This window comes from Schistocerca americana, chromosome 4, assembly GCF_021461395.2.
Source record: "Schistocerca americana isolate TAMUIC-IGC-003095 chromosome 4, iqSchAmer2.1, whole genome shotgun sequence".
Taxonomy (NCBI): Eukaryota; Metazoa; Arthropoda; class Insecta; order Orthoptera; family Acrididae; genus Schistocerca; species Schistocerca americana.
In genome coordinates this window covers 728,465,554-728,480,012 of record NC_060122.1, presented here as the reverse complement: position 1 = coordinate 728,480,012, position 14,459 = coordinate 728,465,554, and positions in this window count along the sequence as shown.

The window sequence follows — 14,459 nt, the reverse complement described above, 5'->3', positions numbered from 1 at the left end:
ACAAGGGGTACGTTACAATGTCAGTCTCCTTTATATATTCATATACACGATGTTCAACCTATCACATGATACCTAGGTCACGGCAATGTATGTGGATGGGTGCTTGTAAGGTGTGAAATTATAGCCATCTTACAAACTGGAAACCTCTAACAGGATTTACCAACTTTTTACAGCAGTGTAATAAAATACGTAAAACAGATTATACTGTTCTAGAGAACGTTGCGTGTAGTAGTTACTTAGAGACGAAAAGCCTAGCGCAAAGTTGGAAAATATGAAGGTGAATGTCAAACTAGGCGGAAGATTAGTAACTTAAAAAAAAATAATGACGTGTTTAGAATAAATACAGAATTTTGAAGACAGCATATTGTTGCTTTCTTTCATTCGTAAGTATGTGCGAATCGCTACACAGACACCTGCGTCTTACGAGTGACCAAATGCTGAAGTGGTTGCCTGTGCCTAAACTCGGCTGCGCTGGTGACTGGGGAGGGGAAGTGTTTCCCGAGCGCTCCAGCACTTTGCCGCTCTGGCTGGCGAAGCGACGCTCCGCTGCCTTTCGATTTCCTTTCCGGACGCAACAGACTATTGCGGACCCCTGCTGCTCCTTGTCCGACAGTTCGCTACGCCCGCTTTTTGCGCCAGCGATACTCCCTCACCGGAATTGTACGACGGAGCAGTGTCGGACGCTAGCTTCGTGTTCTACTTCTTGTTGACAATTCCCTCGCGACAGAAAGAGTCTGTGGCTGCAAAAAAGATGTTGTCTGATTTGCTGTGTAGGCTATATTGATTGGATAGTTGTACATGCAACATCGGATTGTTGTCACACATCAGAGCAATTTATTTAATTATTTAGTGTATGGCTCTTAGGAATATACACATTAAATCGATGCACGATAGAGTAATATGAAGTGCATGTATACAGGGCTCTCTCCTATATGTCGTCAGGTGTACTTTGTGTGGTGTTTCGGAAGATACTTGGAGTCGAGTTTTTGCAACGTGCAGCTGGTGTCAGCCCAAACACAGGGTGAAAATTATTTAAACCGACAAACTCTGGGTGGTTGTAGGGGACATCAAAACAAATATTTTTCCCTAATGTCATTTTTTTCCTATGAGGAGTATTTAAATCGATGGAGGCCGTATTACGCTATTCAGTTGTTAGAGGCCGTATTACGATCTTTAGTTGTTAGAGGGCGTATTACGCTCTTCAGTTGTAGGCAACTGCTTTCCACCAGTGTAGTAATGTATTGTATCTGTTTACTAATTGAGCGATACGCCTGGAGTGAGTACACAGATACAGTTGGTGCGTACTACGTAGCGCACCATAACGGACGAGCTGCACAGCAGGTTTATCAACAACAATATCCTAATCGCCGTATCCTGCATCATACGACCTTTGCTACTGCGTGAGACCGGGTCATTTAGCACTTTACCTGGAGAGGGACGCCGTCGTACGGTAAGAACGGTGCAATTTGAGGAAGCTGTCATGCAGCATGTGGAGCGGGATCCTTCAATCACCAATCGTGCGATTGCACGTAACGTGGGGACGAATCAGACGAATATAAGAACAGTCCTACGAGAGCAGTTGTTACGTGCATTTCATTTACAGCGTGTCCACAACCTGGAACCAGTTGATTATCCACCCAGAGCACAGTTTTCGCAGTGGTAACTGGAACAGTGTGAAATGCATCCTACATTTCCATCCTCTGTGTTGTTTACCGATGAAGCAACGTTCGGGCATGATGGAGCCTTCAACATGCACAATTCGCATGTCTGGAGTGAGGATAACCCACATGCCACAGTTACTAGCGCTCATCAAGTGACGTTCTTCGTTAATGTGTGGGTCGGTGTTGTTGGGGACTGTTTAATTGGGCCGTATCTGCTACCTAGGCCATTAAACGGCAGGCACTATTACAATTTTCTCGCCAGAGCATTGCCAGAATTGCTGGAAAACGTCCCGCTCCCTGCGCGTGTGGTTCCAACATTAAGGGGCGCCGGCACATTTCAGTCGTCGTGTGCGTCGATTCCTGGACCGACGGTTCCCAGAAACGTGGATTGGCAGAGGTGATCTTGAACCATGGCCTGCTCATCCACAGATATGTCCCCTCTGGACTTTTTGTGTGGGGAGAGATGCGCAACCTTGTTTGCGTAACTCCTGTTACATCAGAAGAGGATCTGGTTGCCCGGATCGTAGCAGCAGCAGGAGCAATTCAGGATACTCCTGGGGTTTTTGCCCGTGTGAGACAGAACATGATCCGACGGTGTAACATTTGTTTACGTGTCAATGGACGTATTTTTGAAAATCTACTGTAATTGAAATTGGGTTGCGTTAATGTGTTGTCTCTTGGTCATAAAAAAATGAAAAAGTGTGTATTGGTTTAATTAATTTGCCACCAGAGAAATCTTCCTCTACCGGTTTAAATACTCCTCATAGGAAAAAATGACATTAGGGAAAAATATTTGTTTTGATGTCCCCTACAATCTCCCTGAGTTTGACGGTTAAAATACTTTTCACCCTGTAGAAACTGTTCATCAGGCCTCTCATGCGACGCCTGGCGTCGCCAAAAATGTCGGTTTGTTTCCTGTTGCAAACAAAACTATTTTTATATTGCAATTTTACGTGCCCATTCGATAGAGTGCTCCCAGATTAGTCTTGTGCGTTATTCATTTTAGCAATATGTATTAACAGGAACAGTGAAACACGAGGAATAACCGGTACTCCAGCAGCGACTGAGCAGCGCACTTCTGCATGGCGACAGCAGTCAGTGCGGGGAGAGCGGTGCTATCACTGCTGGAGTACTCGTGCACTCCTCGTTTTACTGCCCCTGTTAGCACAATCAGCAAAACGAATATCGCACGAGACTAATTTGGGACAACACTGTCGAATGGGCAATTATAATTTCACTTTAAAAATAATTTCGTTTGTAATGGGGAACAAACTGACGCTTTTCCTGGGCCTCGGGTGAAAGACGTGATGAGCAGCATTTGTTTGGGTTGACTCCAGTTGCACGTTGGGAATAAAATTACAAGTATATGTCGAAACACCAGAGAAAATACTAGGATATATGAATGCACACAGAGAATATACTGATGCACACTTACGCCAAACCTTCATTTTGGACACATCATCCCTACACAATGGCCTAACCTATGCTATATTTGGTCCTGGCTTTAACATTTAAAAGTGCCCATTTACCATATATGTATCGTAATTAAAAGAAAAAGTCATTCACTTAACATTTTTATTCTTTCCCTTATTAGTTACCCTTTTGTCCCCCACCCCATTATAATAGCTTCTTCTTCATTCCATTAGTCATCTTACAACCTCCTCCCCCCCCCCCCCATCCATCCTTCTACACCCCCCCCCCCCCTTACACTTACACTCCATATGCCTACAGTCTTCAATGAATAATTCATAGTATTCTTGACCTTGTGTTTCTTCTCAATTGTTTATTACCCCTCCCCCCATGAACCATGGACCTTGCCGTTGGTGGGGAGGCTTGCGTGCCTCAACGATAAAGATAGCCGTACCGTAGGTGCAACCACAACGGAGGGGTATCTGTTGAGAGGCCAGGCCGACGTGTGGTTTCTGAAGAGGGGCAGCAGCCTCTTCAGTAGTTGCAGGGGCAACAGTCTCGATGATTGACTGATCGGGCCTTGTAACACTAATCAAAATGGCCTTGCTGTTCTGGTACTGCGAACGGCTGAAAGCAAGGGGAAACTACAGCCTTAATTTTTCCCGAGGGCATGATGATGGCGTCCTCTTGGGTAAAATATTCCGGAGGTAAAATAGTCCCCCATTCGAATCTCCGGGCGGGGAATGCTCAGGAGGACGTTGTTATCAGGAGAAAGAAAACTGGCGTTCTACGGATTGGAGGGTGGAATGTGAGATCCCTTAATCGGGCAGGTAAGTTAGAACATTTGAAAAGGGAAATGGATAGGTTAAAGTCAGATATAGTGGGAATTAGTGAAGTTCGGTGGCAGGAGGAACAAGACTTTTGGTCAGGTGATTACAGGGTTATAAATACAAAATCAAATAGGGGTAATGCAGGAGTAGGCTTAATAATGAATAAAAAATAGGAGTACGGGTAAGCTACTACAAACAGCATAGTGAACGCATTATTGTGGCCAAGATAGACACGAAGCCCACTCCTACTACAGAAGTGCAAGTTAATGTGCAAACTAGCTCTGCAGATGACGAAGAAATTGATGAAATGTATGATGAGATAAAAGAAATTATTCAGGCAGTGAAAGGAGACGAAAATTTAATAGTCATGGGTGACTGGAATTCAAGAGTAGGAAAGGGGAGAGAAGGAAACATAGTAGGTGAATATGGATTAGGGCTAAGAAATTAAAGAGGAAGCCGCCTGGTAGAATTTTGCGCAGAGCATAACTGAATCATAGCTAACACTTGGTTTAAGAATCATGAAAGAAGGTTGTATACATGGAAGAACCCTGGAGATACTAAAAGGTATCAGATAGATTATACGATGGTAAGACAGAAATTTAGGAACCAGTTTTTAAATTGTAAGACATTTCCAGGCGCAGATGTGGACTCTAACCACAATCGATTGTTTACGAACTGTAGAATAAAACTGAAGAAACTGCAAAAAGGTGGGAATTTAAGGAGATGGGACCTGGATAAACTGAAAGAACCAGAGGTTGTGCAGAGTTTCAGGAAGAGCATAAGGGAACAATTGACAGGAATGGGGGAAAGAAATAGAGTAGAAGAAGAATGGGTAGCATTGAGGGATGAAATAGTAAAGGCAGCAGACGATCAAATAGGTAAAAAGACGAGGGCTAGTAGAACTCCTTGGGTAACAGAAGATATACTGAATTTAGTTGATGAAAGGAAAAAATACAAAAATGCAGTAAGTGCAGAAGGCAAAAAGGAGTACAAACGTCTCAAAAATGAGATCGACAGGAAGTGCAAAATGGCTAAGCAGGGATGGCTAGAGGACAAATGTAAGGATGTAGAGGCTTATCTCACTAGGGGTAAGATAGATACTGCCTACAGGAAAATTAAAGAGACCTTAGGAGAAAAGAGAACCACTTGTATGAATATCAAGAGTTCAGATGGAAACCCAGTTCTAAGCAAAGAAGGGAAAGCAGAAAGGTGGAAGGAGTATATAGAGGGTCTATACAAGGGCGATGTACTTGAGGACAACATTGGTTCAAATGGCTCTGAGCACTATGGGACTTAACATCGGTGGTCATCAGTCCCCTAGAACTTAGAACTACTTAAACCTAACTAACCTAAGGACATCACACACATCCATACCCGAGGCAGGATTCGAACCTGCGACCGTAACGGTCGCGCGGTTCCAGACTGTAGCGCCTAGAACCGCTCGGCCACTCCGGCCGGCACCTGAGGACAACATTATGGAAATGGAAGAGGATGTAGATGAAGATGAAATGGGAGATACGATACTACGTGAAGAGTTTGACAGAGCACTGAAAGACCTGAGTCGAAACAAGACCCCGGGAGTAGACAAAATTCCATTAGAACTACTGATGGCCTTGGGAGAGCCAGTCCTGACAAAACTCTACCATCTGGTGAGCAAGATGTATGAGACAGGCGAAATACCCACAGACTTCAAGAAGAATATAATAATTCCAATCCCAAATAAAGCATGTGTTAAAATATGTGAAAATCACCGAACTATCAGTTTAATAAGTCACAGCTGCAAAATAATAACGCGAATTCTTTACAGACGAATGGAAAAACTGGTAGAAACCGACCTCGGGGAAGATCAGTTTGGATTCCGTAGAAATATTGGAACACGTGAGGCAATACTGACCCTACGAGTTATCTTAGAAGAAAGATTAAGGAAAGGCAAACCTACGTTTGAGAAAGCTTTTGACAATGTTGACTGGAATACTCTCTTCCAAATTCTGAAGGTAGCAGGGGTAAAATACAGGGAGCGAAAGGCTATTTACAATTTGTACAGAAAGCAGATGGCAGTTATAAGAGTCGAGGGGTATGAAAGGGAAGGAGTGGTTGGGTAGGGAGTGAGACAGAGTTGTAGCCTATCCCCGATGTTATTCAATCTGTATATTGAGCAAGCAATAAAGGAAACAAAAGAAAAGTTCGGAGTAGGTATTAAAACCATGGAGAAGAAATAAAAACTTTGAGGTTCGCGATGACATTATAATTCTGTCAGAGACAGCAAAGGACTTGGAAGAGGTGTTGAACGGAATGGACAGTGTCTTGAAAGGAGGGTATAAGATGAACATCAACTAAAGCAAAACGAGGATAATGGAATGTAGTCGAATTAAATCGGGTGATGCTGAGGGAATTAGATTAGGAAATGAGACACTTAAAGCAGTAAAGGAGTTTTGCTACTTGGGGAGCAAAATAACTGATGATGGTCGAAGTAGAGAGGGTATAAAATGTAGACTGACAATGGCAAGGAAAGCGTTTCTGAAGAAGAGATTTGTCAGGAAGTCGTTTCTGAAAGTATTTGTATGGAGTGTAGCCATGTATGGAAGTGAAACGTGGACGATAAATAGTTTAGACAAGAGGAGAATAGAAGCTTTCGAAATGTGGTGCTACAGAATAATGCTGAAGATTAGATGGGTAGATCACATAACTAATGGGGAGGTATTGAATAGAATTGGGGAGAAGAGGAGCTTCTGGCTCAACTTGACTAGAAGAAGGGATCGGTTGGTAGGACATGATCTGAGACATCGAGGGATCACCAACTGAGTATTGGAGGGCAGCGTGGAGGGTAAAAATCGTAGAGGGAGACCAAGAGATGAATACACTAAGCAGATTCAGAAGGTTGTAGGCTGCAGTAGGTACTGGGAGATGAAGAAGGTTGCACAGGATAGCGTAGCATGGAGAGCTGCATCAAACCAGTCTCAGGACTGAAGACCACAACAACAATAAGAACAAGTAACTATGATTAATAATGTTACATTTATCTCTGTTGTTAAGAAATGGGAATTAACCCACTTGGGGCTGTCATATGTGGTAGCTTATTAAATTGTAAACATTACTATGTCATCCAGAATGAGGAGACGAGGTACTGGCAGAAGTAAAGCTGTGAGTACCGGGCGTGAGTCGTGCTTCGGTAGCTCAGATGGTAGAGCACTTGCCCGCGAAAGGCAAAGGTCCGGAGTTCGAATCTCGGTCGGGCACACAGTTTTAAACTGCCAGGAAGTTTCATTACTATGTCATCTTTACATCATATAAATAAGATGTCGCTACTATAACATGTAAATAATATTTGTAGCACCGAGTTTGCAGCCATATGTATCAATACTACGGTGAACTCAGGTTTCTAATTGTATCTCACCAAACATTAACAAATACTAGGATATCACTACTGTTTATATTATGTTAAGTTTAAATGTGCTGTTTAAAATGAAACCTTTTGATTCTTTTATTTGCTTAAATGCTTTTATGTGCAAGACACGTCTCACAAACCTGTGTAATTTCAAATAATTCCTAAGTAGTGTTCCACCACATATAACAGGAGTTACATGCCTGCTCAGGCGTGTTTGGACAGCGGACTGGCTACCCTATGTGATAAAAAAAGTGAGTGAACTTTTTATCGATGGAATATGAGAGATGTCATGCGGCATCCACACAAAACTGTCGTGGAAAATCGACGACGAAACAGAGAGAAAGAAGAAAAATGGTCAGCGCGTGTGTCTCTCATGCAGTGGATCTGGGTTCAGTTCCCAGTACTGGCAGGGATTTTCCTTGGTGAGAGTAGTCATACATGGTGCACTGAGCCTCGTGATGCCAATTGAGGAGCAACTTGAATGAGAAGTAGCGGCTTCGAGGCCAAAGACTCGACAATGTGAGGGAGAGCTGTGTGGTGTCGCATTGTCCTGCTGGAATTGCACAAGTCTGTCGGAAAGCACAACGGACATGAATGGATGCTTGTATACATGTCACATGTCATAGTCGTATCTATACGTGTCAGTGGTTCCATATTACTCCGTCTGCATACGTCTCTCACCAATACAGAGCCTCCATCAGCTTGAGCAGTTCCCTGCTGACATGCAGGGTCCATGGATACCCGTACACGTCCATCCGTTCGATACAATTTGAAACGAAACTCGTCCGACCAGGTAACATGTTATCAATAGTCCAGTGTCGATGTTGATGGACCCAGGTGAGGCGTAAAGCTTTGTTTCGTGCAGACATTATGGGTACACGAGTGGGTCTTCTGCTCTGAAACCCCATATCGATGATGTTTCGTTGAGTGGTTCACAAAGTGACACTTGTTGATGACCCAGCATTGAAATCTGCAGAAGTTGCGGAAGCGTTGTACTTCTGTCACGTTGAACGATTCTATTCAGTCGTCGTTAATCCCGATGTTGCAGGATCATTTTCCGGCCACAGCGATGTCCAAGAATTGATATTTTATGGGATTCCTGATACTCACGGTACACTCGTGAAGAGGTCGTACGGTAAAATCTCCACTTCATAGCTATCACGGAGATGCTGTGTCCCATCGCTCGTGCGCCGATTATGACACCACGTTCAAACTCACTTACATCTCGGTAATCTGCCATTATAGCAGCACTAACCGATACAACGACTGCACCAGACACTTGTTGTATTATATAGGCGTTGCCGACCGCAGCACCGTAATCCGCCTGTTTACATATCTCTGTATTTGAATACGCATGCCTATACCCGTTTCTTTGGTGCTTCAGTGTACGTAACAATCGCGCGCATGCGCCTACGCTCATCGGCATACAAGGGCCCTGCAACGAACCGGTGACTCACAGTAACAGGCTTCTCCGCCACACTTCGGAAACGCTCGGCTCCTCGCAGGGCCCAAAGCAAATGAGTATTAATTAAAAAGATGCAGTGTCACGTGCTGTGACGTACGCGCCTGTCTTTCTCGTGGGCCTGGTGCGATGACGTGAGACGGAAAAAAATACTACCCGACTAACACAGAAATACACTACTGGCCATTAAAATTGCTACACCACGAAGATGACGTGCTACAGACGCGAGATTTAACTGACAGGAAAAAGATTCTGTGGTATGGAAATGATAAGCTTTTCAGAGCATTCACACAAGGTTGGCGCTGTTGGCGACACCTACAACGTGCTGACATGAGGAAAGTTTCCAACCGATTTCTCATACACAAACAGCAGTTGACCGGCGTTGCCTGGTGAAACTTTGTTGTGATGGCCCGGGTAAGGAGGAGAAATGCGTACCATCACGTTTCCGACTTTGATAAAGGTCGGATTGTAGCCTACAGCGATTGCGGTTTATCGTATCGCCACATTGCTGCTCGCGTTGGTCGAGATCCAATGACTCTCAGCAGATTATGGAATTGGTGGGTTCAGGAGGGTAATACGTAACGCCGCGCTGGATCCCAACGGCATCGTATCACTGGCAGTCGAGATGACAGGCATCTATCTTATCCGCATGGCTGTAACGGATCGTGGAGCCACGTCTCGATCCCTGAGGCAACAGATGGGGACGTTTGCAAGACAACAACCATCTGCACGAACAGTTCGACGACATTTGCAGCAGCATGGACTATCAGCTCGGAGACCATGGCCGCGGTTACCCTTGACCCTGCATCAGAGACAGGAGCGCCAGCGATAGTTTACTCAACGACGAACCTGGGTGCACGAATGACAAAACGTCATTTTTTCGGATGACTCCAGGTTCCGTTTATAGCATCATGAAGGTCGCATCCGTGTTTGGCGACATCGCGGTGAACGCACATTGGAAGCGTGTATTCGTTATCGCCATACTGGCGTATCACCCGGCGTGATGGAATGGGGTGCCATTGGTTACACGTCTTGATCATCTCTTGTTCGCATTGACGGCACTTTGAACAGTGGAAGTTACATTTCAGATGTGTTACGACCCGTGGCTCTACCCTTCATTCGATCCCTGCGAAACCCTACATTTCAGCAGGATAATGCACAACCGCATGTTGCAGGTCCTGTACGGGCCTTTCTGGATACAGAAAATGCTCGACTGCTGCCCTGGCCAGCACATTGTCCAGATCTGTCACCAATTGAAAACGTCTGGTCAATGGTGGCCGAGCAACTGGCTCGACACAGTACGCCAATCACTACTCTTGATGAACTGTGGTATCGTGTTGAAGATGCATGGGCCGCTGTACCAGTACACGCCATCCAAGCTCTGTTTGACTCAATGCCGAGGCGTATCAAGGCCGCTATTAAGGCCAGAGGTGGTTGTTCTGGGTAGTGGTTTCTCAGGATGTATGCACCCAAATTGCGTGAAAATGTAATCACATGTCAGTTGTAGTATAATAAATTTGTCCAATGAATACCTGTTTGTCATCTGCATTTGTTCTTGGTGTCGCAATTTTACTGGCCAGTAGTGACTTGTTCTTTTTTGGCTCGAACATTGTTTGAGAATTAGTGGTTGTAAGCGAATCAAATGTGACGGCATTTTGTGAAACAACAAAGTTCGACCAAGCGAACAGACTCTTTTAATCAGAGAAACTGCCCGCGTCGGCGTGTGACAGCTGCGGCCGGCCGGTGTGGGGAAGGTCCCGCGCGCCGCCGCGGCCGCGCCGGCTCTGCCCGCGGTGCTAGCGCCTCGACGTGGCAACGTGCGGGCGGGCAGCGCCTGCCTGGGCCCGCCGCGGCCGCAGTGTCCGCGAGGCGCGCCGGCCAGCCGCACCGCGTGCTGCCGCGTGTCGAGTCGCGAGTCGCGAGTGCCCGTACACACGGTAGTGCGCCAGTGACGTCACGCCATGGACAAGCCGCACGGACACGCCAGCCCGCGCGGCCCGCTCACGCTGATCCGCGCCGCCGCCAGGCACTCCAAGCGGCTCAGGTGAGTGCCGGCTGCCCCGTGCCCCGTCAGCTGACTTCCAGGGGACCAGCATGGCGGCAGCCTGTCAGGCGCAACGGCATAGCCATCTCCACACGAAACGACGTCTAGCACTTACTCGAACGTACCTTCGTAACAACTGGAAGGACGGAGAATAACGCGACATATTATCTAAGCTGTTATGCAGTTCCTTTTCACTCATCACGTACACAAACGTTCGTTTGCGCGAGTCATTCTACCTGTTCTTCAGAACATTTCTTACCGCTAAAACTGTAAGAGTAACTACATTTTCGAACGTCACAAGTTATAACTTCCCACGTCGTGTTGTGCCGACTCTACTATAACTTGAATGGATTTTTTAGTTTGTTTTATATGCCCGTCTTCTAATATCACCGCATAAGTCTCCAGGGTTGAGCAGTAAATACCCGATGACGACACGCAATACAGTTTGTTAAAGCGGAGTGCGCCGTTATTAATTATGTTTTTCGATTTAATTTTATTACTCTTACAGAGACTCGACGTTCCTTTGTTTAACAGCGCTTCGTCAAAATAAGTATGAAATGCTAATGTCTTTGCAATACATAATTACGACTATTGAGTGAAAGTTCGTACCTATTTCGCCATTTTAGAGAAGACAAACCTTAAGCGCTTCTGCTTCTATAGTCTCAGTATTACATGTTCACTAGTTTCAATTTACTTCCTATCTCAGTTCACTATTTAACACAAATTATATATCAATGTCATTTCAGAGATATTACGTCGGTTCCACACTAACCGAATAACACGTAATTGTCATTTAACATAACTTTCATTAATAATCCTTTTTCTTATGACGTAAATGTTAATGAATGATCACTATCTAGGAGGAAAGAGGGATTGATCCTAATAATGAGATAATAGCTTTTAAAGAGCCCGCAATCGTTAATTAAATAAAAAGTCACGTTCAAGGATGATATGCCAACAACTTTCGTTACGTCCGTTTTCACGTATCTGTCAAAACTAATCCTGTCGCCCACAATTCATATTAACACTGACGTTAACCCCTTTCGTCGCAACATCGAATCGTAGCTATTATGTGAAAGTTTATTCTAGTCGCCGAACTAATTCCTTTCAGATACGAGCACGACCGAACAGCAGAACGGAAAACAAACGACTTGTTTTAACAACCGAACAACGCAGTGACGTTACATTACGACAATACCCGCCCAATGAACATCTCTTTATCTTCTCTGCTCTGCTTAATTAAATTATTCCTAATTACAATTTATTCAGATATTTCACGAAAACATCTAACAAAAATTAAAATAAATTTATCCCAACGTAAAAGATGCGTTATAAAGTATAATATACGAGGTGTGTTTTTTAAGTAAGTACTGTTTTCAAATTAAAAAAAGACGTGCTAAGGTATCTCAATAATTTTATTTTTACATGAAAGCCTATACCTTAATCTACTTTTCTAAATAATTTCCGTCAATACTCAGGCACTTGTCATAACGTTGGACCAGTTTTTCAATACCCTCCTCATAGAAGTCTGCCGCCTGACTTGTTAACCACTGCATCACCACTGTTTTGACATCGTCATCGTCTTGAAGACGCTGACAGTCCAGGTGTTTCTTCAAGTGCAGGAACAGATGGTAGTCACTCGGCGCTAGATCGGGGCTGTACGGAGGATGATCTAGAGTTTCCCATCGGAAAGATGTGATGAGATCTTTGGTCTGATTCGCCACATGCGGACGGGCATCGTCTTGCAGCAGAACGATGCCCTTTCTCAACTTCCATGGACTGTTGCTTTGATTCTGGTGTGATGTAGGCCATCCATGTTTCATTGCCCGTAACAATTTGGCTTAAGAAGTCATCACCGTCTTGTGGTACCGCTCAAGGATAGTCAATGCACTGTCTAAACGTTTGGTTTTGTGCACATCCGTCAACATTTTCGGTACCCAAAGTGCTCACAATTTTCGGTAATTCAAGTGCTCGGTCACAATGCCATACAAAACACTACGTGAAACATTAGGAAAGTCATCCCGCAAGGAGCAAATCGTAAAGCGTCTGTTTTCTCTCACTTTATTGTCCACTTCCTTCACCAAACTTTCATTAACGACCGAAGAACGCCCACTCCGTTGTTCATCATGCACATTTTTGCGGCCATCTTTAAATGCTCTCACCCACTTTCTTACCATTCCATCACTCATAATGTTTTCTCCGTAAACTGCACAGATCTCACGATGAATATCGATCGCTTTTAGGCCTTTAACACTAAGAAATCTTATAACAGCCCGTACTTGACAGTCGGCGGGACTCACGATTATCGGAGGCATCTTAAACACTCAGTACACAACATAAACAAGGAAGAATCAGACTGTAATGGCGTCAGTGCGTAGATTAAGGTACAGGCTTTCATGTAAAAATAAAGTTATTAAGATATCTAACCACGTCTTTTTTTAACTTAGAAACGGTCTTACCTAAAAAAAACACGCCTCGTATATCTGTCTCTGTCCTTCTGTGTCATGTTTGTGTGTTTCTCAGCAGTACACTAAGATTTTCTTGTTACTGTAAACAGCGATACAAATATTATATCGTTTTCGCAACATTAACCAAGGAACGACGTACTTCTCAGATTTTACGCACCTCGAGGAAGGTAAATATAGAAACTTGTACGTCTTATTGTAATTGTAAGACGCGTTCTTTTCAAGCACTACTCTACGTTTGTCCGTAGCGTGCAGGATCTTTAAAACCTGTTCACTGTAGACGCAGGCTTATACGGGCAGTCACATTCTGACCAGACGCCCCTGGTATGCTTTCGTCGAAAGTTCAGACTACCAGGACAATAATGTCGGGGAGCTGACGAGCCTCTTTCTTCTTACAGCCCTTATCGGTGTACGGTGTGCTGTGTCATGTAGCTATAGCCTAATTTTACTGACAATTATCAGTTTTGTGTCAGTTCTAATGTTTGTAATTTTCATGTTGTTTAAATACTATATTCTTATGAAGTACCATATACGACGAGAGATTTTTGTTCTTTAATCTGTTCTTCTGTTGCTACATGCAGTTGTTTGGATTTTTTTGGTGAAGGCACCCACAGTCGGTGTAGAAACTAGGTTAAAGTAAAATCTTGTTGCTACCAGTTCACTGTATTATACAAATCTAACAAACGCTGTTTTTTTTATATCCATTTTGATAGCTGATGAAAAAAGAAGTAAATACATGTAACTCTTAGCCAGTTTTGCTAAGAGAGATTTTTTTTTTTTGGTGGGGGGGGGGGGGGGGGGGAAGAGAGAGAGAGAGAGAGAATGGCAAGTCAGTATGATTCCAATCCATTGTTTAGCAGACGAATCGAGGCTTAAAAATTAGTCTTCGTCTGTAGATTTAACACTCGTTTTTGGCAGTGGGCCTGCTAATTTTGCGGAAAATTTTCCCATGTTTCATTCGTGAATTTATTTTTATCGGAACATGAAAATAAAGTACCCATATCGTAGGCTACTCAAGAAATTGCAAGTAAAATTAGCATTCCGAGGTATAGACTCTCGAATAGCCTTGTATCTACCTTTTGAACCTTCCGTGAAATCTTCTAAACAATGGTGTCCACGTGATGGATACGGTGTGTAATTTTGGATGTAGATGAAGAAAAGGGTGTGTGCTGTGTGTGTGCGGTGATAGGGGGGGGGGGAGG